Source organism: Triticum urartu, chromosome 7A, assembly GCF_056163025.1.
Source record: "Triticum urartu cultivar PI428250 chromosome 7A, HENAU_Tu73, whole genome shotgun sequence".
In the NCBI taxonomy this organism is placed as follows: Eukaryota; Viridiplantae; Streptophyta; class Magnoliopsida; order Poales; family Poaceae; genus Triticum; species Triticum urartu.
Genome location: NC_141879.1, coordinates 94,322,920 through 94,348,877, shown reverse-complemented (window position 1 = coordinate 94,348,877; position 25,958 = coordinate 94,322,920).

The following is a 25,958-nucleotide window of genomic DNA, read 5'->3' as shown; positions in this document are numbered from 1 at the left end:
TGACCCCGTGCGATGGTGATGCTTCTTCTTCGCAGCATTTTGCTTGTTTGTCGCTGACATCTTCTTACTCTTTTGCGATGTCTTGTGGGCCACAAATGCGGGCCAGTGATCTCTGATCTTCTCATATCTACCCTTGAATTCTGGTGTCTCTTTATTTTTGACAAACTTATTCAGCTCTTTCTTCCACCTCCTGAATAGTTCTGCCATCCTCTTAAGAGAAAAAGACTTGATTAATTGCTCTTTAACTGGCTTCTACGGATCATCCTCTGGTAGGGTGAAATTTGACTTCAGCTCAGTCCAAAGATCATTTTTCTGCATATCATTGACATAAGACACCTCAGGGTCTTCTGTAGCCGGCTTTAACCATTGCTGGATGCGGATCGGGTTCTTGTCCCTAACCAGAACCCCGCACTGAGCAACAAATGCGCTCTTTGTCCGAATGGGTTCAATCGGTTGGCCATCGGGCGCGATTGCTATGATCTCAAACCTTTCATCCGAGCTCAACTTTTTCTTCGGGCCTCGTCTCTTTACCGAAGTTGTGCTCGATCCGGAGGGCTAGAAAAAAGAACAAAGACTTAATTAATATGTGTACATACCAAAACAATGAATGCATCAATTAGCTAGTCAGCACAAGATTAACTAATATATATACCTGGCCAGACTCGGTTCGATCACCGGAGACGTCATCACGGTCTCCTTCTTGCACCGGCATTGGGTCACCGGAGCCGTCCTCATGGTCTCCTTGCACTGGCATTAGGTGACCGGAGCCATCATAATCATAGCCAGCTGCTTCCAGACTATCGGTGTCATTGAGAAACAATGAGCAGACGGCATCACTTCCTCGTGCGATTATGTCCCCCAACAACTCTTCTTGTACTTCGTCTCGGGCGGTGTCCATAGTTTCTACAAATATTTACAACATGGCAATTATTATTCAAACATGACAGATGGATATATTAGTGGCAAACGTAGAACTAATATTAATTAGTGGCCTCGACGCTGCTTCTCTAGGGTTTGGGGTGGCCTCGACAACGCTTCAAGGATAAAAAAAGAAGAGGAGGAAGAAAAAAAGAGGAGAAGAAAGAATAGAGGAGTGGCCTCGACAACTCTTCTTGTACTCCTCTATTCTTTCTTCTCCTCTCTTTTTTCTTCTTCTTCCTCTTTTTTTATCGGGAACGAGGGTCGTCGAGGGTCGCCGAGCGGTAGAGAAAACCCTAAATAGCAAGTATCGTGGGTGTGAGATACATGTGGCCGTCGGTGTCGGGAGGGGTATATCAACGATGACAGACCCGATAAAACATAAGAAAACAAAGAAGAAATAAAAAGAGGAGAAGAAGAAAGGAATAGCTAGGGGAGAAGATCGAAGAAAAAAAGAAGAAAAAAAAGAGGAGAAGAAGAAAGGAATAGAGGAGAAGAAGAAAAAAATAGAATATATATTCTATTTTCTCTTCTTCTCCACTATTCCTTTCTTATTCTCCTCTTCTTTTTCTTCTTTTTTCTTCTTCTTATTTATTTCTTCTCTTCTTCCTCTCTTCTTCTTTCTTTCCTTCTTCTTATTTTCTTTCTTTCCTATCCTTCTTTTCCTTCCTTCTTAATATCAGTGAGCAAATTTTACAACGATAGGGAGGGGGTGCTCCCGTGGTCTAAAATCCATCTATGCACGATAGAAAATTCTGAAAAAATACATCTATGATCCCTCAACGTCCCCGCCTCTCTCATGTACAAAAGAAAATCTGTGAATTAAGAAACATCATGTTCTATGAACAAAAAACATCATATTTCATCCACATTCGTGCATACATCATATATGTGATCATCTATGAAAAAACATCATATTCTATAAAAAATCATTACATATATATAAAAAAACAAGCATATATATATATGAAAAAAAATTGCAAAGGGAGGGCGCCGGCGGCCGGACCAAGCTGAGGAGAGGACCGCGCGTGCGGGGTCGGTGGCGAGGATGGCGTCGGGGCAGGGGCGCGAGCGACGGCGAGGGCGGGCCGGGGAGGCGCGGGCGACGACGACGGGGGCGGGCCGGGGCGGCGCGCGTCAAGGCAGGGACGGGCCAGGGCGGCGCGCGTTGGGGCAGGGGCGTGGGCGACGGCGAGGGCGCGGGCAACGGTGACGACGGGCACGGGCGAGGCGACGACGACGGCGGGGGCGGCGGGCGACGTCGGGGCAGCCTGGCGGCGTCGGCGTCGGGGCGGCAACTGCGAGAGATGAGAGTGAAAATTTCCCAAGTGTGAACTTATATAGGAAAGCCTTTAGTCCAGGTTCGTCAAACCAGGACTAAAGGTGGGCATTAGTCCCGGTTGGTGGCACCAACCGGGACCAAAGGCCTTTTTCAGCAGCCCAAAGGGCGGGAAGCGGCGGCCTTTGGTCCCGGTTGGTGGCTCCAACCGGGACTAAAGGGGGGCATTGCTCCAGTTTGTGGCCGGTTGGTGGCTCCAACCGAGACTAAAGGGGGGCATTGGTCTCGGTTGGTGCCACAAACGGGACCAATGCCCCCCTTTAGTCCCGGTTGGAGCCACCAACCGGGACCAAAGGCCTGGCGCGGTGCGGTGGGAAGTTTAGTCCCACCTCTCTATCTGAGAGAGCTCAGTGTCGTGGTTCTAACTCTGACAGTGATGTAGGGGGGTATGTATGGAGAGGCTAGATCTCAGCTATTGGGAAGTTGTAGACACACCAAGATGTACGAGTTCAGGCCCTTCGCAGAGGAAGTAACAGCCCTACATCTCGGTGCCCGGAGGCGGTCGACTGGATTACTGGCGTGTGAATAACAGGGGTGCCAACCTTTCATACTGAGGAGGGGGGTGGCTTATATAGAGTTCGCCGCCCCCTCCTGCCCTCAGTAATGCAGGGTTTAAGATACATTTAAGGTCGGGCGTTACTGGTAACGCCCCTAATAAAGTGCTATAATGACCATAAAGACTACTTAACAGCTGACTGTTTGCCTGCGGAGTGACTATAGGTCTCTTGGCGGTCGAGTGGTTGGCTTCATGGTTGAGTGATAGCTTTCTGGTCAAGTGTCTTGAATCCGTCGAGTGGGATACCTTCAAGTCGATTGAAAGGTGACTTCTCCTAGGGATGTCCTAGGGTAGGGCTCCTTGGACAGGTCCGTGCCCCTACCCTAGGTACATGGCTTCATCATTAGCCCCCGAATGGATCGAGGTTAGAGTGGGGAAAGAGTTGGAGATCTTTCCGACTGGTTCTTTGGGCTACGTGAGCGCCTCGTTTTGGGTCAATCGTCACGGATGACGTTGCCAACCTTTTTCAGTTGCCTTGATCCATTCCAGGCCTTTCGTTGAGTGAATTTCTTTATTTGTGACATACCGAGTGTCGGCGCGGGCGGGGTCTTCCGTTTTGACAAGTTGTTCTGCAGCCCGCGGATGTCGTGGGATTTCAGATTTTGGGAAGCGCGCGGGACGGGAGCGGCCACAGTAATCGGAAGCGATAAAGCGGAAGCTCCTCGATCCCCGCGTAGCCTTTTTCGCCACATACTGCGCGCGCGTCCGCTGCGGGATTTGACTGGATAGTTTGGGCCTACCAGTCAGCCACTCGGGAGCGGCCCCTTATAAATCGCCGGCTCGGGGTTTCCAAGCAGTGCGCTCTCTTCTCCTCCTTTCTTCTTCCTCTCTCCCTTCGCAAGTCCTTCCGCCACCTCCGTTCTCGCCCCAGCGCAGCAGGCCCGTGCGAGACTTCGCCGGCGACGATGACGAAGGGCAAGACCTCCGCTCTGGAGCGCGTGAAGAAGGCGGCGGCGCAGGGGAAGGGGAAAAGATCTGCTCGGGGCGGATCCTCCTCAAGGTCCGCTCTGCCCAAGGGCTGGATCTAGGGCGATTGGATGCCGTCAGTGATCCGGCAAGAGGATCTCGACGACATGGTCGAGGGGGGAGTCATTCCCCATGAGGCTGCGCGTCTTTCGGGGAGAGAGATCGAACCTCAACCCCGCGATGGTGAGTGCGTGCTCCTAGCCACCCACATCGACCGAGGGTTTTCTCTGCCGCCCCATCCTTTTTTCCGGAGCTTCTTGAACTTCTTCGGAGCGCAGCTCCACCACTTCACTCCCAACTCCATTGTATACCTTGCCGCTTTCATTTCCATGTGTGAGGCTTTCTTGGGTTGCCGCCCCCATTGGGGACTTTTCAAGCACATCTTTACCTGCCGTTCTCAATCGGTCAAGAAGGCCAAGTCGAGTGACGAGAGGACGCAGGTGATCCAGTTGTGCGGGGGCTTGGCGATCCAGACGAGGGGGAAGAGCTGTTTTCCATCCATTACTTTCCCGGAGTCGGTCCGTGGCTGGCAGGCGACCTGGTTCTACTGTCAGGACCAGGCGACCCCAGGACAGTCGACTGGTCTTCCTCCTTTCTCCCTCGACCGAGCTGAAAAACCTGCTTCTCTGAAAGTGGCGCCGGAGGAAAGGGCTCAAGTCAAAGTGCTGGCCGGTCGAGTGGTTGAGCTTGTCCGTGAGGGCGTGACGGGCATGGATTTGCTGGAGGTCTTCCTCCGGAGGCGCATCCAACCGCTCCAGGCTCGTGACCACCCGATGTGGCTGTACTCGGGTCTTGACGACACCACTCGGATCCACCCGGAGGAGGTCACCAATGAGATGCTGGAGGGGTGGCTGTCGAGCATCACAGGAAACAAGGACAACCCCCGAGGAGCCAGGAGGGTAATTCCACTCGACAACTCGTATGACGTGGACCAGGTATGTCTCTATGCTCCTGACTGAGGTCTTGCTTTTCTTCATTGGTCTTCTTTGAGTTGGTCGATTGACCTTTGTCTTGTCTGTTGTTTTTCAGGCGACTACTGAGATGTACTCGACGCCCAATGGGGCACAGGGGCCAACTGAGGAAGGGGAGGCGAGCGGAGGTGAGAGCGGGGACGATCAAGGAGGGTGGGAGTCCGACGGTGAAGGAGAGGGAGGCGACGACGTCGACTCCAGCGAAGAGGAGGAGGAGGAGGTCGAACCCCCCCGCCCAGAGGGGTGATCCAAGCTCACGCACGATCCAGCGCGGGAGCGTGGTAGTGCGACTGCTCCTGCTGGGCAGTCGTCGAAACGCCCTCGGACCTCTTCTCCTACGCCGACTGGAAAGGCTCCCAAGCACCCGCGCGCAGCGCCGTCCAAGCCGCCCAAGGCTCTGCCCAAGATGAAGATGGCCGTCCCCACCATTTCTGGGTAATAATAAAACTTGTTATCCTTTGTCGACCGTGGACGGATCCTTGGTCGATCCATTGAGCCAACCGACTGACTTTCGAGGCTTGCAGTGCTGCTACTTCTGAGATCTCCGCCAAGGACGACGACCAAGAGATGGAGGATGCTGTTACCTCCAACCCTGGTACGATTACTGACGTTGCGCTTTGAGTCGACTAAACATTTATTGCAACCCTGGTCGATTGAACGTTTCCTTTGTAGCCCCTCCTCATGTTGTCGACCTCCCGGATGACGACGACAACGAACCGCTGAGAATGAGGAGGAACAAGAGGTCGACGGCTGACAAGACCCCCCAAACTGCTCCGGCGTCCGAGGCCATGGCTCGGGATGGTGGTGACACCACTCGGGCTTCTGTGACTTTTGCCATTCCTCTGACGAGCGTGCGGCCTTCGGCGTCGACTGCGGATCCACCTTCGCTTTTTGCTGCGTACCCCGTCCCTGAGGACTAAGCGGCTGCTGCAAAGGAGGCTATACACCAGGCGGGGATCATGATGGAGCAAGTGAAGATGGCTCGGGAGGCCAGCCAAGCAGCCTATGACGCGAGTTCGGCTCTTCAGAGCAACGTCCAGGTCAGTCGACTCAACACTTGGTCTGTTATGATATGCTGTTTGAAGAGTCTCTTTTCCGAATATCTTTTGTATCTGTATCTGTACACCCACTGGGTGTGTCTGCCACGCTAAGTGCACCCACTGGGTGTAGTCCCCGAGACTATGGTGGACTGCTGGCAGTCGACTGTAGTCTTTACATTGTGTTGCTGTAGCTGTATTTCTTCACTCGGTTTTTCCCCGAAGATCTTTTGTTTGGTCGAACCAGTGGGGGCACGCTGAGTGCACCCACTGGGTGTAGTCCCCGAGACTACTGTTGAATGTTTTTGATTCGGCTGTGGTCTTAGAAACGTCGTCATTGTCTCTTAGTTACTCGGAAGCAACTTATCTTGGACGTCTGTCGACTGATTTTTCTTTTACAGAAATCCTGCGAACTTGTAGCTCACTATACTGAGTTGGAGAAGCAGAAGATTCAACTGAACCTTGATCTGGAGCTGGCCAGAACAGAGCTGCAGAAGGTCAGAGACGGCGCCGCAGGTAAGACGACTTTGTCGACTGGCTAGCTTTTAGGCTTGAGTATCCTTCTGCTATTTCCGATTCAATCATCATTTCTTCGCAGAAAAACTGAACGAAGCTCTGGCGAAGAAGGATCAGGACTTGGCTGCTGCCCGTAAGGAGGCTAATGACAAGACCGCTTTGGCCGTACAGAAGCTGGCTTCGGTCGACCACTTAGAAGAAGAGAATACCAAGCTGAAGACCGCTCTGAATGAAGCCAACAGAGAGTGTTCACGTTGGAAGAAGGAGAACCTCACCCTGAATGAGAAGATGGAAGGCATCGCTCGCAGGATGGACGACCTGGAGAGCTACTTGAGGAGCCTCGCCAAGAAGTTGTACATCAAGCTTGAAGGTGCAGATTCAGTTCCGACTGGGTTTTTTTTTGTGTCGACTTAGTCTATTAAAATTGACTCATCCTTGGATCGTGTCTACAGAGCTTTGCCAGAACTTTGAAGAGGAGACTGGGCGGATCGAAACAGGTTTGGATCCAATCAACTCTCCCGTGAAAGATGAAGCTGCCATGAATCTGCTCCGACTGGAATCTCGCATTGACGGCGTCGTGGAATACTTGGCTCGACTGAAGGTTGCCATGTCACGGATCGACCCGGCACTTTGGCCAGAGGCTACGCTCCAAAACGATCTCGAGTCTCTGATGACTCGACTTAAAGAAATCCCTGACCGAGTGCGGGAGTGGAAGAGGTCTTCTGCTCGGTGTGGCGTTGATGTGGCTCTGTTTCTGGTCCGCGTCCATTGCAAGGAGGCGCGAGAAGAGAAGCTGGCCGCCATCCAAGTTGCCAATACCAAGAAGCACAACTTTCAAGATTTCATGGAGACTTTCATCGCTGCTGCCACCCGTATTGCAGACGGGATTGACTTGGACGAGTTCGTCGCCCCTTCCAGTCCTCCACCTGAGGAGTGAAAAACTTTTAAGCTCCACTTTAAATTTGCCTCGGGATGCCGAGTGGATTTTGTAACCGTTAAACTCCGTCGAGCTGAGGGCTCGATTACTTTGGCCTGAGGTCTGGGACCTTTAGGTCTTATCTGAATTGGATTTATCGTTGAATATCTTCATGGATGATCCGTCGAGTGGAACTCGATCTTCACTCGAAATAACTTTTGTATTTGTGGTGCAGCTCCGAAGGAGAAGGTAGCAGTCGATTTGCACCTCGTCGTCCTTGCGGATTGGGTTGTGTCCTGTACTTAGGCGAGCGCTGCGCTGCAGCTAAGCCCCTGAGTGGGAGGTCGGCTCTCCACTCGGTAGGACTTTTCAAACATAGGCGAGTGCCGAACTGCAGCTAAGTCTCTAAGTGAGAGAACTTAGGCGAGTGCTGGACTACAGCTAAGCCCCCGAGTGGGAGGATCGCTCTCCACTCGGTAGGATTTTTTTCAAACTTAGGCAAGTGCCGGACTGTAGCTAAGTCTCTAAGTGAGAGAACTTAGGCGAGTGCTGGACTGCAGCTAAGCCCCCGAGTGGGAGGATCGCTCTCCACTCGGTAGGATTTTTTCAAACTTAGGCGAGTGCCGGACTGCAGCTAAGTCTCTAAGTGAGAGAACTTAGGCGAGTGCTGGACTGCAGCTAAGCCCCCGAGTGGGAGGTTTGCTCTCCACTCGGTAGGATTTTTTAAACTTAGGCGAGTGCCGGACTGTAGCTAAGTCTCTAAGTGAGAGAACTTAGGCGAGTGCTGGACTGCAGCTAAGCCCCCGAGTGGGAGGATCGCTCTCCACTCGGTAGGATGTTTTCAAACTTAGGCAAGAGCCGGACTGCAGCTAAGTCTCTAAGTGAGAGAACTTAGGCGAGTGCTGGACTGCAGCTAAGCCTCTGAGTGGGAGGTTTGCTCTCCACTCGGTAGGATTTTTTAAACTTAGGCGAGTGCCGGACTGTAGCTAAGTCTCTAAGTGAGAGAACTTAGGCGAGTGCTGGACTGCAGCTAAGCCCCCGAGTGGGAGGATCTCTCTCCACTCGGTAGGATTTTTTCAAACTTAGGCAAGTGCCGGACTGCAGCTAAGTCTCTAAGTGAGAGAACTTAGGCGAGTGCTGGACTGCAGCTAAGCCCCCGAGTGGGAGGTTTGCTCTCCACTCGGTAGGATTTTTTAAATACTTAGGCAAGCACTGGGCTGCAGCTAAGCCCCCGAGTGGGAGTCTGGCTCTCCACTCGGTAGGATTTTTCGAACTTAGGCGAAACGGATTCGCAGCTAAGCCACCCACTGAGGGATTTCGCATGCAAACAAAAGTGACAGCAATTATTGGGACACTCTTGTCTTTGATAAAAATGAACTGCGGGAATTTTTTTTCTTATTACATCCCGTCCAAGGGAGAACTCAAGTGTAAAAGGGGCGGAGTAGTTCCGCATTCCAAGCTCGTGGCTCGTTGATCTGGCGATCAACATTGTAGAGGTGATACGCTCCATTGTGGAGGACTCTGGTGATGATGAAGGGGCCTTCCCAAGTAGGAGCAAGCTTGTGTGGTTTCTGCTGATCCACTCGGAGGACCAAATCCCCTTCTTGGAAGGCTCGACTCTTGACATTCCTGGCATGGAATCGACGCAAGTCTTGCTGATAAATGGTCGATCTGATCATGGCCATCTCTCTTTCTTCTTCTAGGAGGTCGACTGCGTCTTGCCGGGCTCGTTCTGCTTCATCTTCGGTATAAAGTTCGACTCGGGGTGCGTTGTGAAGAAGATCACTTGGAAGAACTGCTTTGGCTCCATAAACCAGAAAGAATGGAGTTCTTCCAGTCGACCGGTTCGGGGTGGTTCTCAACCCCACAGAACTGACGGAAGCTCGTCGACCCAAGCACCTGCCGTGTGCTTGAGATCACGCATCAGTCGAGGCTTTAGTCCTTTGAGAATCAGACCATTTGCTCTTTTAGCTTGTCCATTCGACTGGGGATGGGCGACCGATGCGTAGACGACTCGAGTGCCTTGAGAGGCGCAAAAAGCTCTGAACTTGTCCGAATCGAAGTTTGACCCATTGTCAGTGATGATGCTATGCGGGACTCCATATCTGAATGTTAGCCCTCTGACGAAACTGGTAGCAGCGCAAGCATCAAGATTCTTGATAGGCTTAGCTTCAATCCATTTGGTAAACTTATCGACTGCCACAAGCACATGAGTGAATCCGCTCCTTCCTGTTCTCAGTGGACCGACCATGTCCAGTCCCCAGACAGCAAAGGGCCAGACGAGTGGAATGGTCTTCAGGGCTGATGCAGGCTTGTGTGACATGTTGGAGTAGAACTGGCAACCTCCACACTTGTCGACTATCTCTTTTGCCATCTCATTTGCTCTTGGCCAGTAAAATCCTGCTCGGTATGCTTTAGCCACAATGGTCCGAGAGGACGCATGGTGACCACAGGTCCCCGAGTGGATATCATTAAGGATCATCTGACCCTCTTCTGGTGTTATGCATTTCTGACCGATTCCAGTCGCGCTTTCCCTATACAACTGTCCCTTTATGACTGTGAAGGCCTTGGATCGGCGGACGATCTGTCGAGCCTCTTCCTCGTCCTCCGGGAGTTCTTTCCTCAAGATATACGCGATGTATGGTACCATCCAGTCAGGAGTGATAGCCAAGACCTCCATGACTAGGTCGACCATAGCAGGAATTTCGACTTCAGTCGGGTCTGTGGCACTTTTCGGTTGCGGGGCTTCTTCTGCGAAGGGATCCTCCTGGACTGACGGCGAGCGGATGTGCTCCAAAAACACATTGCCGGGAATGGCTTCTCCCTTGGAGCCTATCTTTGCCAGATCATCTGCTGCTTGATTTTTCATTCGGGGGATGTGATGAAGCTCTAACCCCTCGAATTTCTTTTCTAACTTTCTTACTGCGTTGCAATAGCCAGTCATAGCTGGGCTTCTGACGTCCCCCTCCTTCATCACCTGATTAACCACCAAATCTGAGTCACCGTAGACCATGAGGCGCCGGACGCCGAGTGAAATGGCCATGCGCAACCCGTACAAGAGTGCTTCATATTCTGCTTCATTGTTGGAGGAATCGAAGTGAATCTGGAGAACGTATCTGAGCTTATCTCCTCGGTGGGAGACCAATACTACCCCAGCACCGGAACCGTTTAGCATCTTAGATCCATCGAAGAACATGGTCCAGTGCTCCGAGTGAACTTGAGTCGGAAGTTGCTGTTCAATCCACTCGGCAACGAAATCTACAATTGCTTGGGACTTGATAGCCTTCTTTGCTTCAAACTTGATATCTAGGGGGAGGAATTCAATCGCCCACTTAGCCACTCGACCAGTTGCATCTCTGTTGTGCAAGATCTCTGACAGTGGAGCGTTGCTGACGACTGTAATGGAATGGTCTGAGAAGTAGTGTGCAACCTTCTTCGTGGTCATGTAGATCACATATACAAGCTTCTTGTAATGGGGATATCTTTGCTTCGAAGGGGTCAAAACTTCAGACACAAAATATACTGGGCGCTGAACTCTGAAGGCCTTTCCTTCTTCTTCCCGCTCGACCGTGAGTACTGTACTGACAACTTGTCCCGTGGCCGCAATGTACAGCAGCAGAGGCTCTTTACTGATTGGGGCAGCAAGCACCGGCTGGGTGGAGAGCAGAGCTTTGAGCTCTGCAAATGCTGCGTCAGCTTCTGGAGTCCACTCAAACTTGTCAGACTTCTTCATCAGTCGGTAAAGAGGCAACGCCTTTTCACCGAGACGAGAAATTAATCGACTTAGAGCGGCCAAGCAACCTGTAAGTTTCTGGACATCGTGTACACGCACAGGGCGCTTCATCCGGAGTATGGTGCCAATTTTCTCGGGATTGGCGTCAATTCCTCGTTCGGAAATGAGAAAACCGAGTAACTTTCCTCCTGGAACTCCGAATGTGCACTTTGATGGATTGAGCTTGATATCGTATCCCCTGAGGTTAGCAAAGGTTTCGGCAAGGTCAGTCAGTAGGTCGGAACCTTTCCGTGACTTAACCACAATATCATCCATGTATGCTTCTACGTTCCGACTGATCTGAGTGAGTAAACACTTCTGAATCATCCTCATGAACGTGGCTCCAGCATTCTTGAGGCCGAAGGGCATGGTGACATAACAGAAGCACCCAAATGGGGTGACGAAAGCCGTTTTGATCTCGTTGGGTCCATACAGACGGATCTGATGGTACCCTAAATAAGCATCTAGAAAAGACAAACGCTCACACCCCGCGGTCGAGTCCACTACCTGGTCGATGCGGGGGAGAGGGAAATGATCTTTCGGGCAGGCCCGATTGATGTGTTTAAAGTCAATGCACATGCGAAGTGACTTGTCCTTTTTGGGGACCATGACTACATTGGCGAGCCACTCGGAGTGGTAAATCTCTCGGATGAACTCCGCTGCTAAGAGCCGAGCCACCTCCTCGCCAATAGCTTTCTTCTTCTAGACGATGGACCGTCGAAGATGTTCTTTCACAGGCTTGAACTTCGGGTTGACTCGTAGACGGTGCTCAGCCAGCCCCCTGGGAACTCCAGGCATGTCAGAAGGCTTCCATGCAAAGACGTCCCAGTTCTCACGGAGGAACTGGATGAGCGCTTCTTCCTATTTGGAGTCGAGCGTCGTCGAGATGTGAGTCGGAGCAGCGTCGGGGTCGGTCGGGTGAATGTGAGCTGGCTTAGTTTCACCGGATGACTGAAAAGAAGATTCTGAAGCAGGCTTCTTGGCTCGTAGAAATTCACTCGGATCAGCAGTCTTTTGGTACTCTTGTAGCTCAACAACTGCCATCTGAGCGTCAACAATCTTTGATCCTTTCTGAAAACACTCTTCTGCTTTCTTCCGATTGCCGGTAACGGTGATCACACCTCTGGGGCCGGGCATCTTCAACTTGAGATACACGTAGCATGGTCGAGCAATGAAGCGTGCATAAGCTGGCCGGCCCAGAATAGCATGATAAGCACTTTGGAAGTCCACAACCTCAAATGTGAACTTTTCCCCGCGGTAATTCTTTGAATCACCGAAAACCACGTCGAGAGCAATCTGGCCGAGTGACTCGGCTTTCTTTCCAGGAATGACTCCATGGAAGCTCATGTTGCTGGCACTGAGCCTGGACATCGGAATGCCCATCCCTTTCAATGTTTCAGCATACAATATGTTCAGGCCACTGCCACCATCCATCAGGACTTTGGTCAGTCGAGTGCCTTCGACAACTGGGTCGACCACCAAAGCTTGCCTCCCAGGGGTGGCAATGTGCGTAGGGTGATCAGACTGGTCGAATGTGATGGCAGTCTGAGACCACTTCAGATAACTGGGTGTTGCCGGAGCAACCATATTCACCTCACGGTTAATGACTTTCAGTCGACTTTTGCATTCGACATCAGCAAAAATCATCAGGGTGGAATTGATTTGGGGGTATCCATTGTCACTATCTTCCTTGTCCTCAACTCTGTCCGACTCTTTTTCCTTATCTTTGGACTGTTTGCCCTGAAACTGCTGGATCAGGAGCCGACACTGTCGAGTGGTATGCTTTGGGTAAATAAAATTACCCTCCTCATCTTTCTTGGTGTGGATGTGACATGGCAGATCCAAAACATCATTTCCATCTTGATCCTTGACTTTCTTGGGCTTCCAGGGGCCTTTGGGTTTTCCCTTGAAATTTCCCTGGGTTGCGGCCGAACTTCAGGTTTAACTCTCTGTTCTTGACGCCTTCTTTAAAGGCACAAACCGCTTGGTGATCCGGTACGTTCTCAACTGTGTGATGCAAAGTGATCCACCTCTGGATGCAATCCCTCAGAGTTTCACTCGGCTTCTGCACGCAAGACCGCAATTCTGTAAGGCCCGCGGATCGCTTGCATGTTCCCTCAAAGGTTGTGACAAACACTCGAGAGAGATCCTCCCAAGTGTAGATGCTGCTGGGTGCTAACTGATTTAGCCACGCTCTGGCCGAGCCCTCTAACAGGAGAGGCAAATGCTTCATAGCCACCTCATCATTACCACCGCCAATCTGTACAGCCACTCGGTAATCTTCGAGCCAAGTGTCAGGCTTAGACTCACCGGTGAACTTGCTGACTCCAGTCGCCAACCGAAAGTTGGGAGGAATCACCGCGGCCCTGACGGCTCGACTAAAACACTCTGGCCCTGAAACATGTATTCTGCTGCTGGCGGGCGCATCTCTATTCTGGCCTTCCCGATGAGCCCTGTTCCTGTCGACCAAGCCTTGAACGAGGACAGATCTCGCGTCAAAGCCTGGGTCCCTGGGGTCGACGGGAATCCTCTGCCCAACGCTATGAGGGCGCCTGTCATCTCGATGTCGAGGCGCATATGACCCACTCCTTGGGGGAGGGGTTGGCACTTGACGTCGATTATCACGATCGGATCGGTGATCATACTGCTCATTCCTTCTGTACTGATCATGCCGGTCGCCACGTCCCTCACGCCTCGGGGGAGACCGTGGGCTGTGAGCCGACTGGACTGTATCTGTTGCAACGGATCGACTGTGGATCCTATTCCGCGACATAGAAAAAGCGGAATTCTGGTTTCCCGCCGCCCGGAGCAACGCTCTGATCTGTAACAAGCCCCTGCCAGCCTCCGACTGGGAGGGCTGAATCGATTCTGCTATACGAGCCGCGGCGGCCAAATTCTGAACTGGGGTTCGGTATACCTGCGTCGGCGGGAAGAGCTGGCGTCGACTAGACTCGGGAGCCCGCTGACGCGCTTGCTTGTTGAGTGCTCGCTGGAGATTCTCCAGTCGAGTGCGCTCGGCCAAATTAGCCAAGCGCGCGTCCTCCAAGGCCCGGGCCTCGGGGGACTCTCCGACGATAGGAGTGCGGAGTGCGTCCGTGTTCCGGCGGCGAAGCTCCTCTCGCTGTGATGACGTGAGAGGTTCGGGGAGCTACTCATCGTGGGGATGTGACGGGTCGCCCCCACCCGCGCCTCCATCAGCGCGAGGGAAACCGGGAGGACTGTGCGTTCCATCGACCGCCAGGATCTCAGCCGCTGGGTCGCTGCTGTCGCACTCGGATGCGGTCTCCGCGGAGCCAGTCGACAGGTCGAACAAGCCGCAGAGGGATTTGTTGGGCTTGATTGCCGCGACTTGCGGGGCGGCTGACTGGCGAGCCACGGCATGCCTCACCCACCTCTGAAGTCTCGACCGACCGGAGCGCTTGCGCCGGTGGGAGACAGAGTAGGGAGACGATACGGGGGCCGGCCGATACTGGGTCGACGGCTGCCGCAGGAGGACGCCACGAACGCATGCGCGGAAATGCGTCGCACCGCGGACGGGGAGCGCGTCGATGTCGAGTGGCGCCTCCTGAAGCCAGGCGGAGTCGTCGGCGATGAACGTGAGCGCGTCGAGGCGGATCTCGCGGCCCTCCACCAAAACTCCGCACGAAACCATGATCAAAGGGATTGGAAAAATCGCAACTTCTCCAATCAGGCGCTAAGATTCCTGCCCCACAGTGGGCGCCAACTGTCGTGGTTCTAACTCTGACAGTGATGTAGGGGATATGTATGGAGAGGCTAGATCTCAGCTATTGGGAAGTTGTAGACACACCAAGATGTACGAGTTCAGGCCCTTCGCGGAGGAAGTAACAGCCCTACGTCTCGGTGCCCGGAGGCGGTCGACTGGATTACTGGCGTGTGAATAACAGGGGTGCCAACCTTTCATACCGAGGAGGGGGGTGGCTTATATAGAGTTCGCCGGCCCCCTCCTGCCCTCAGTAATGCAGGGTTTAAGGTACATTTAAGGTCGGGCGTTACTGGTAACGCCCCTAATAAAGTGCTATAATGACCATAAAGACAACTTAACAACTGACCGTTTGCCTGCGGAGTGACTATAGGTCTCCTGGCGGTCGAGTGGTTGGCTTCATGGTCGAGTGATAGCTTTCTGGTCGAGTGTCTTGAATCCGTCGAGTGGGATACCTTCAAGTCGATAGAAAGGTGACTTCTCCTAGGGATGTCCTAGGGTAGGGCTCCTTGGACAGGTCCGTGCCCCTACCCTAGGTACATGGCTTCATCACTCAGCACCTGTTTATAAGCTGCGTTGCGGCTCAGGTGCTGAGCTCCTCTCTAATATGCAGGCAGTACTTGCCTACCCTTGTCACTGCCTTGTTGGGCCTATTGGGCCTGCAGGCCTGCATCCTGGCCCATGTACAGATGTGTTTCTAGTCGTATGCAGGCCGTGTGGCCCAATAGGTGGCATTTTTATTTTTTCCAGTATTTGTTTTGTTTTTTGCATTATTTATTTTCTTTTGATTCTTGCTTTATTTTTTATTCTTTTTGCTTTTAGTTTTAGAAAAATTATAAACTTTCTGTTAGTGCCATTAGTTTTCCAATTTGAATAGTTAAAATTTGAATTATTTGAAATTTATGTGAATCACAAGTTTGTGATTGACTTTACTAGAAAAATAGTTTTTTTTCAGTTTTTTTTGTTTTCTGCATTATTTTATTTTGTTTTTTGCTTTATTTTTTAATTCTATTTTGCTTTTAGTTTTAGAAAAATTATGAACTTTCTGTTAGTGCCATTAGCTTTCAAATTTGAAAACACTTTTTTTGTTTTTTTTCTTTCTTGCTTTATTTATTTTATTTTGTTTCTACTTACAACAAAATACTTATTGTTGCTATTTTTTCCAGTTTTCTGTTTTGTTTTCTGCATTATTTATTTTCTTTTGTTTTTTGCTTTATTTTTTTAGTTCTTTTTGCTTTTGGTTTTAGAAAAATTATAAACTTTCTGTTAGTGCCATTTCGTTTTCAAATTTGAAAACACTTTTTTAGTTTTTTTGTTTTCTTTGTTGCTTTATTTATTTTATTTTGTTTCTATTTACAAAAAAATACTTATTGTTGCTATTTTTATTTTTTTTCCAGATTTTTTGTTTTGTTTTCTGCATTATTTATTTTCTTTTGTTTTTTGCTTTATTTTTTATTTCTTTTTGCATTTAGGTCAGCAAAATTATAAACTTTCTGTTAATGCCATTAGTTTTAGAAAAATTATAAACTTTCTGTTAGTGCCATTGGTTTTCAAATTTGAATAGTTAAAATTTGAATTCTTTGAAATTTGTGTGAATCACAAGTTTGTGATTAACTTTACTAAAAAATGAACATAGATGCACCTATAGAGAAAATTCGACCTAAATTCATAGTTTTTAAATAAACTCTGAAAAACTTGGCATAGCATACCCGTGTGTTACAAAGTTGGCATGGTATCATCATAATAGTTGCGGGAGAAAGTCTTCACTTTTTCTTTGCTTGTGTCATTTGCTTATTGCGCCGTAACCATGGATAATCTTCATCGTTTATCAGGATGCTTGGGTCAGCCTTGACATTAGAGGGAGGAATTTCATGAAACTTTTCATAATCTTCAGACATGTCTGTCTTGCCTTCCACTCCCAGGATGTCCTTTTTTCCTGAAAGAACTATGTGGCGCTTTGGCTCATCGTATCTTTTGTGCAAACGTTACAGGTCCTCCCGTGCCTCAGGTGTATCTTTTGTCTTCCCATACACGCCCGAGAAGCCTAGCAGGTTCACGCAAAGGTTGTTCATCACGTGCATCATGTCGATTGAAGAGCGGACCTCTAGGTCTTTCCAGTAGGGTAGGTCCCAAAATATAGATTTCTTCTTCCACATGGGTGCGTGTCCCTCAGCGTCATTCGGAACAGCTAGTCCGCCGGGACCCTTTCCAGAGATTACGTGTAAATCATTGACCGTAGCAAGTACGTGATCACCGGTACGCATGGCGGGCTTCTTCCGGTGATCTGTCTCACCTTTGAAATGCTTGCCTTTCTTTCGACATTGATGGTTGGTCGGAAGAAATTGACGATGGAACTGGTACACATTCTTCCTGCATTTGTCCAGGTATATACTTTCAGTGTCATCTAAACAATGCGTGCATGCGTGGTATCCTTTGTTTGTCTGTCCTGAAAGGTTACTGAGAGCTGGCCAATCGTTGATGGTTACGAACAGCAATGCCTTTAGGTTAAATTCCTCCTGTTTGTGCTCATCCCACGTACGTACACCGTTTCCATTCCATAGCTGTAAAAGTTCTTCAACTAATGGCCTTAGGTACACATTAATGTCGTTGCCGGGTTGCTTAGGGCCTTGGATGAGAACTGGCATCATAATGAACTTCCGCTTCATGCACATCCAAGGAGGAAGGTTATACATACATAGAGTCACGGGGCAGGTGCTGTGATTGCTGCTCTGCTCCCCGAAAGGAATAATGCCATCCACGCTTAAAGCAAACCATACGTTCCTTGGGTCCTTTGTAAACTCATCCCAGTACTTTCTCTCGATTTTTCTCCACTGCGACCCGTCAGCGGGTGCTCTCAACTTCCCGTCTTTCTTACGGTCCTCACTGTGCCATCGCATCAACTTGGCATGCTCTTCGTTTCTGAACAGACATTTCAACCGTGGTATTATAGGAGCATACCACATCACCTTCGCAGGAACCCTCTTCCTGGGGGGCTCGTCGTCAACATCACCAGGGTCATCTCGTCTGATCTTATACCGCAATGCACCGCATACCGGGTATGCATTCAGATCCTTGTATGCACCGCGGTAGAGGATTCAGTCATTAGGGCATGCATGTACTTCTCCACCTCCAATCCTAGAGGGCATACGACCTTCTTTGCTGCGTATGTACTGTCAGGCAATTCGTTATCCTTTGGAAGCTTCTGCTTCAATATTTTCAGTAGCTTCTCAAATCCTTTGTCAGCCACAGCATTCTCTGCCTTCCACTGCAGCAATTCCAGTACGGTACCGAGCTTTGTGTTGCCATCTTCGCAATTGGGGTACAACCCTTTTTGTGATCCTCTAACATGTGATCGAACTTCAGTCAGGCACATTGTCTAGTTCCTCTTGATCTTCAGCAGCTTCACTCATTGCAGCATCATTGGGCACATCGTCTGGTTCCTCTTGATCTTCACCAGCTCCCCCCGTTGCAGCATCACCGTATTCAGGGGGCACATAGTTTTCATCGTACTCTTCTTCTTTTCCGTCTTCCATCATAACCCCTATTTCTTCGTGCCTCGTCCAAACATTATAGTGTGGCATGAAACCCTTGTAAAGCAGGTGGGAGTGAAGGATTTTCCGGTTAGAGTAAGACCTCGTATTCCCACATTCAGTGCATGGACAACACATAAAACCATTCTGCTTGTTTGCCTCAGCCGCATCGAGACACTCATGCAGTCCCTTAATATACTCGGAGGTGTGTCTGTCACCGTACATCCATTGCCGGTTCATCTGCGTGCATTATATATAATTAAGTGTCCAAATTAATAGAAGTTCATCATCACATTAAAACCAAAGTACATACATAGTTCTCATCTAACAACATATAGCTCTCCAGAGCATCTAATTAATTAAACCATACATTGAAACTATGTAAAACATTTCAATACGAAAACAAATGCGATCATAATCGCAACCAAGGTAACAATTGATCCAACGACATAATGATACCAAGCCTCGGTATGAATGGCATATTTTCTAGTCTTTCTAATCTTCAAGCGCATTGCATCCATCTTGATCTTGTGATCATCGACGACATCCGCAACATGCAACTCCAATATCTTCTTCTCCTCCTCAATTTTTTTATTCTTTCCTTCAACAAATTGTTTTCTTCTTCAACTAAATTTAACCTCTCGACAATAGGGTCGGTTGGAATTTCCGATTCACATACATCCTACATAAATAAAATCTATGTCACGTTGGTCGGCATAATTTTCATAAACAATAAATGAACCAATAGTTATAAAGATAATATATATACCACATCCGAATCATAGACAGGACGAGGGCCGACGGGTGCGGATACCAAAACCATCGCACTATATAAGATGCAATAATAAAAGTAAGAAAATAATACAAGTATCTATGTAAACATACAAGTAAGAATATTTTTTCATTTCAGAAAGAATATAAGAACAAGAGGCTCACCACGGTGGTGCCGGCGATGAGCTCGGCGCGAGTGATCGACGACGGTGATGACGGGGACGGGGCGTGACGGACCGCTAAACCTAGACAAATATTGAGGAAAATGGAGCTTGGAGGTCGACTTCTCCAAATCTTGTGTACCTGTAGGAATAATGTCCGATTTTTGTAATGTAGTGTTCCTCGGCTTCCACGCCCAATAATGGCCGTCTTCCATGTGTCAAACGAATGCGAAAAGCCAGGGCGTTTTTACATCCACGCCCCTAGCCGTATAAACGAGCCGCCTATTTAACGGGATGGGGATTTAGGTCCAAACCACATCTTCTCCTCTCCGCGAGTTATCATCAGAGCGCTTCCAGCAAAGGTCCATTCCAACATGGCCAGCCGTCGCAGCTCCTCCCCTCACCCCTCCGGTCCCAAACCCGGGGACTGGGAGAGTTGCACCATCCCGCATAGCAAGTTAGCGTCACTTCAGGCCAAGGGATTTCTCCCTCAGGCATACATGGTCCCGGTCCGAGCCGGTCTCGCCACCTACAATGGCGGAAAACAAGCGGAGAGCACCCCCAATCCTTCTAAAGGAGAGCGGGTGTGCCTCATCCCTATCTAATAAGGGGACTGGGATTTCCAATTCATCCATTTCTCCGCGGGCTTCTGGAGTTCTACGGCCTCCAGCTGCACAATCTCACGCCCACCTCCGTATTGCATATTGCGGGTTTCGTCGCCCTTTGCGAGCTATTTTTAGGTGTTGAGGCTCATTTCGCGCTGTGGAAGAGGTTATTCTGCCTGGTGCCCCGTTCTCAAAAGGGGTCTATATACCAAGTGGGCGGAGCCGAAGTATGGCGCATCGCCGGGACCGGATACCTATCCGGAACCCCAAAGAAGGCGTCCGAGGACTGACCTATCCGGGTCGGTCTCCCTGAGTTCAACAGTGCTCCATTGAAGAAACGCTTGAGCTGGCGTCCGCGGAGCTCTCAGAGAGAAAGCGACAGAGACGTCCTTTACCTGATGGGCCGGATAAGACTGTTGGCTCATTCCGGACTAACCATGATTGGAGTCATGGCCGCATGCATTATGCGGGGGGTGCAGCCGCTTCAATATAGAGGCCACCCCATGTGGGATTTCAACGGGGAGGATGACGCCACACGTTACGGTCGTAAGGGGCCGGCCTCAGTTGCCGCCCTAGTAAAGATCTTATCCTCTTTGTACAAGCGAGAAAAGGAGGAATTCCTCCGCATCAATCCGCAGGCCGGATTTATTATGTACGATCCTCCAAGTTGGGTAAGTGAATAATTGCGCTTGCCCGTTTGTTTTATACTCCCACGGTTAGATATGTAGTCTAACGACTTCAGTGCAGGAACTGCGACAGGAGGTAAAGGATATAAACAGCCGCCCTCCACAACCCGAGGACCCAGAACGGTCCCTTGATCCGGACTCCGAAGAGGATCCGGACATATCGGTGGAGCTTATCGACGGGGTGTTCCATCAGCTAAGCAAGGACAATACCTTGGTAGCCATCACGGCTGATTACCCAGGGTTAATCCCGGCCTCCCAGGTGACAAAAACCGGAGTCTCATTCCCTTGAGAGAGATTCCACTCTCATGTATTCCGGTGTTTCTGACGACAACCGTGTTTTGCAGGGGAGATTTCTGAGGCAGGAGGTCGAACCTGCGGCGGCTAGACAACAAGGGGCCGCAGGGCCCCGTGCGGCAAAAAGGAATGTAGTCCGGACTGAGATGCCGGAGCAAAGGTATAGCGCACCCTCTGTTTTCCTGGTGTTATTCTATCAGGGCATATTAACGTTCGTGCTATCTTCAGAATGAAGAGACCTCGCCGGACTACACCCGGAGAGGTTGCCAATCATGCCTCCACTAGCCAGGCTCCAACGTCTGGCCAGGAAGCGGAGGCGAGCACAAGGCGCGCACCGGACGCTCCTCCGACAGAGGATGCGGACAGGCTGTTTGCCAAAAATTCTGAAGTGGAGAGTGCCATGAACCACAGGCGTCGCCGAACAGTTCTACGCGACGCTTGTTTCTCCCAAGAGGCTTTAGATGCCTTTAATTAGGGAGATGCGTACCTCCGTGCCGCTCAAAATGGTTTAGCCAGAGCCACGGAGCAGTATGTAAAAGACATACGGGTAAGAAAGTTTTGGTCAAATATATATATACCAGTAGCCCCCGAGACTTGAAATAGTTGCAATTGATTTAAGGATCATTTAATATGCAGCTTCTTACAGAGAAGAATACCGTACTGTCCCAAGAGCTGAAAAAGTGCAAGGCCCAACTAGAGGCCGCACTAGCCGCAGCAGGGGAGCCCAAAGAGACCCCCTCAGGTAAGATACACTTCGAAAGATTAGTATTGTGCGGTGTGGGTGCAAATCTGACAAATCATATTGCAGATGGCGACGGACTAGATCCGGACAAGCAACAACTCTTACGCCGGCTAAAGGCCGGTGAGAGTATGTTGACAAAGGTGAGGCGAGAGAAGAATGATCTTCAGGATGCCAACACCAAGCTGGATGTCAAACTTAAAGATGTTCGTGGCCAGCTGTCGGACTCCACGAAGGAGAATCAGCGGCTTCGACGCGACATTTTTAGTATGTGCTTGAACGAACTTTGAAAAAAGAGTTCGGCGATGAAGTCGACTAACAGAGTAATGTCTGTAGGTATGCTCACAGGTCGTCCTGCAGAGGAGATGCCCGGTTCTACGGGTGACCTTCTTCCCGAACTCATGCAATTGCACGAGCAAATTCGGCAGGCGATGCGAGGCTTTGCCCAAGCCTTATGGCCTGCCAACTCCATGCCCGAGGGCCTTGGAGAGCTTGCGGAGAAGCTGAAGGGAGCTCGGCGGCACTTCCGGTTGTGGAAGATATCAGCCTGCCGACAAGGCGCTAGGGAGGCCTGGGCCATGGTGAAGACCCGTTTTACGAAGTCTGACCCAAACCACATGGCCGAGGTCGGACCAGTGGGGCCTGACGGGAAGGAGATCCCTGTAAGCTTAGTATACGGCCAAGTAGAGTTAGCCGCGAAGTATTCCCAGAAGGACTATACATTAGACAGCCTGTTAGATGGTATAGAAGAGGAATACAATCAGTCAGAATGACTATGTAATTTTGAATTGACATGTGTAATTCCTTCTAGCCGGATTGTAGATCGTTTGTCGTTGCCGACCTTTTCGCTTCAACCTCGGGACCTGACGGTCCGGAGTGTGTCCGAATACCATAGCGGTTATATAAGAACCGTGGTATGCGTGGAGACCAGGCGTAGGGGTCATTGGTGCTTTATCAGACAAGTGCCCAACTAGTTATGTTATATTACATGGTTAGTAAGAAACATCTTTCAGATAGAATAGTTCCGTTAGGGGTTCCTTTCGCTGGGAGGCATGCCCTAAAGTGCATGTCCGGACTGCGTAAAAGACGCAGAAAAAAGCATCTGGGGGCGCATAAAATGAGTAAAAAGATCATCTTTTATATCACCGACCGAATATTCCCTTAAGAACGCTAGCTTTCGGCTTCACCCAGTCTGAGGTACACATCCGGCTGACCCGGCAGTAACAATCGCAAAGGTGCTCCCTTTACCGCCTAGCCGAACAATTGGGAACGTAGGGGTAAGCACAGGAGCCAGCCAACCCAGCTTGGCCAAAACTTAAGTCATATCGATGCATATAATGGTGAAGAAAAAGGTACATGCGGAAGTTTGACGCATGTGTTGGGCGTGAAGCCCGTATAAATAAGCTTCTGTTAAAGAAGCCCCCAAGTTTAATGAGCGTGAGTGGCGCGTCACTAGATGAGCCTTTAAGGGCTATAAAAGAAAAGAGGGGAATGAGAGAAATGTAAGACAGAAAAATGCAAAAAATGGACAGAGGAAGGAGACGAACACAGAGTCCGGCGCTAGGCATAGAATCTTCGGAGACGGGTGGTGTTCCACGGGTTCGGCTCGAGTCGGTTATCCGACGCATCTCGCAGGCGGTACGCCCCGCCAGTCAGGACTTGGTCGATTATGAATGGACCTTCCCACTTGGGCTTGAGTTTGTCCTTTTTCTTATCCGGCAGGCGTAGAACTAGTTCGCCAACATTGTAATTTTTGGCCCGTACTTCTCTGCTTTGATATCTTCAGGCCTGCTGTTGATAAAATGCGGAACGGGCTTTTGCCACATCACGCTCCTCCTCCAGGGCGTCCAAGTTGTCCTGCCGATCGAGCTCGGCTTCTCTTTCTTCGTACATGCGCACTCTAGGTGAGTCATGAATTATGTCGCAGGGCAGAACTGCCTCTGCGCCGTACACCATAAAAAATGGTGTGTATCCGGTGGTGCGATTTGGTGTGGTCCGCAACCCCCATAGCACGGAGTCGAGCTCCTCTACCCAATGCGTGTTAGATTCCTTAAGGGACTGCACCAGTCTGGGTTTAATGCCGCTCATGATAAGACCATTTGCACGTTCGACCTGGCCGTTGGTTTGTGGGTGATAGACGGAAGCATAATCGAGCTTGATGCCCATGTTTTTGCACCAGAGTTTTACCTCGTCGGCGGTAAAGTTTGTACCATTATCGGTTATGATGCTGTGGGGGACGCCATAGCGGTGTACAACCCCGGATATGAAGTCTATCACAGGTCCGGATTCGGCCGTTTTAACAGGCTTGGCTTCTATCCATTTGGTGAATTTATCCACCATGACCAGTAAGTATTTTTTCCTATCGGTCCCACCTTTAAGGGGTCCGACCATGTCAAGCCCCCAGACCGCAAAAGGCCAGGTGATGGGTATAGTTTGGAGTGCGGTGGGTGGCATATGGCTTTGGTTGGCAAAAAGTTGGCAACCAGCGCATCGTTGGACTAGGTCCTGAGCGTCTGCCCGGGCCGTCGGCCAATAAAAGCCTGTACAGAAGGCCTTGCTAACAAGGGACCGAGCAGCAGCGTGGTGACCACCGAGTCCGGCATGAATTTCAGCCAGAAGGTTCCGCCCTTCCTCTTTGGAGATGAACCTTTGAAGGACTCCGGTAGTGCTTTTCTTATAAAGCTCTCCCTCATGGACTCTATAGGCTTTAGATCGCCGCACTATGCAGCGGGCCTCGTTTTGGTCCTCCAGGAGTTCCTGCCTAGTAAGGTAGGCTAGGAATGGTTCTATCCACGGGGCGATAACCGCCATTATTACGTGGGCTGAAGGTGTAATTTCATTGGCAAATCCTCCAATTGTGTCAGATTGTTCGGCGTCGAGTGGTGCGGCTGGGTCTGGGCTGTTATTTGCGGGTTCCCCCTCCCATGCTACGGATGGCTTGAACAATCTTTCCAAAAAGATGTTGGGGGGACTGCATCGCGTCTTGCTCCGATGCATGCCAGGACGTCCGCTGCTTGATTGTTTTCTCGGGCTATATGGTGAAACTCCAGCCCTTCGAACCGAGCTGACATTTTTAGGACGGCGTTGCGGTAAGCTGCCATTTTTGGGTCCTTGGCGTCGAAGTCTCCATTTATTTGGGATATCGCGAGGTTTGAATCCCCGCGTACCTCTAGGCGCTGGATACCCATGGATACTACTATCCGGAGACCATGTAGGAGGGCCTCATATTCGGCTGCATTGTTGGAATCCGTGTACATGATCTGGAGCACATATTGGACTGTGTCTCCTGTGGGGGACGTCAGGACGACGCCAGCCCCCCAGTCCGGCCAACATTTTGGAGCCGTCGAAATGCATAATCCAGTTTGAATATGTGCCGTACTCTTTAGGGAGCTCGGCCTCCGTCCATTCTACGACGAAGTCGGCCAAAACTTGCGATTTAATAGCTCGCCGTGGCTTATAGGTTATATCGAACGGGAGAAGCTCGATGGCCCATTTTGTAATCCGGCCCATTGCATCGCGATTGTTGATAATATCGTTTAGTGGCACTTCCGAGGCTACTGTTATGGAACACTCTTGAAAGTAGTGTCGTAGCTTCCGGGATGTCATGAATACCGCGTATGCAATCTTTTGATAATGCGGGTACCGTGATTTGCATGGAGTGAGGACAGTGGACACTTAGTAGACCGACCTTTGAAGGGGGAATTTGTGTCCGTCCGTTTCCCGCTCGACAACGAGCACTGCGCTGACGACTTGGTGTGTTGCTGCAATGTACAATAACATTGGTTCGTCGGTGATTGGCGCGGCCAGGACTAGGTTTGTTGCCAATATGGCTTTTATTTCATCAATTCCGGCCGTGGCGGCATCCGTCCACTCGAAGTGTTCGGTGCGCCGAAGGAGGCGATAAAGGGGCAGTGCCTTTTCTCCCAAGCGGGAGATGAAGCGACTTAAAGCCGCCACGCACCCGGTTAATTTTCGTATTTGTTTAAGGTCCTTTGGGACATCCAATTGTGACAAAGCTCAGATCTTGGCTGGGTTTGCTTCAATCCCTCTACCGGATACAATGAAGCCCAAGAGCTTTCTGGCTGGAACGCCGAAGACGCATTTTTCTGGGTTGAGCTTGATGTCATATTGTCGGAGGTTATCGAATGTAAGCCTCAAGTCGTTTACTAGGGATTCGACATGTCTTGATTTGACGACCACATCATCCACATATGCCTCCACTGTTTTGCCGATCTGGTTTGCCAGACATGTCTGGATCATGCGCTGATATGTTGCGCCAGCGTTTTTCAGCCCCAAGGGCATTGTGTTGAAGCAGAATGGGCCGTATGGTGTGATGAATGCTGTTGCAGCTTGGTCTGATTCTGCCATCTTGATTTGATGGTAACCGGAGTATGCGTCGAGGAAACACAACGAATCGTGTCCTGCGGTGGCATCGATAATTTGATCGATACGGGGGAGGG